Source organism: Papaver somniferum, unplaced genomic scaffold (assembly GCF_003573695.1).
Source record: "Papaver somniferum cultivar HN1 unplaced genomic scaffold, ASM357369v1 unplaced-scaffold_26706, whole genome shotgun sequence".
Lineage (NCBI taxonomy): Eukaryota > Viridiplantae > Streptophyta > Magnoliopsida > Ranunculales > Papaveraceae > Papaver > Papaver somniferum.
In genome coordinates, this window is record NW_020637382.1 from 1 (window position 1) to 340 (window position 340).

Here is a 340-nt window from a genome sequence, read left to right on the forward strand (position 1 = left end):
CTCTATAAAAGACTGGTTGTCAGTTAACCAAACTTTGGGTTTTAGCATGTCGGTGGTAACAAATTCTGACTGAAAGGTTACTTGACTCACATAACCAAATCTTAAAATTGCTTCTTCATGATGCTTCTTCATATATTGCCTCACTGCTCGGCATCTTTTACAACTGAGTTGTCAATTTATTGAGAAATCTATTGTCAGTGTGCAGTCACCAGTTCTGGTTAACAGAGGATGGGATCCACGCAGCTGGAGAGAGAAGCATCAAAAGGATTCTCAAAATGTTGAAACAGTTTCGAATATAAAAATTGTCGATGATGGAGAAACTGAAGGAAGCTCTCGATGG

The 340-nt window shown here is 38.8% G+C and overlaps 1 pseudogene; it reads left to right on the top strand.

Moving 5' to 3' along the window:
• The first annotated feature begins 139 nt into the window (after positions 1–139).
• Positions 140–340, top strand: part of LOC113341237 — a 790-nt pseudogene continuing 589 nt past the window's right edge.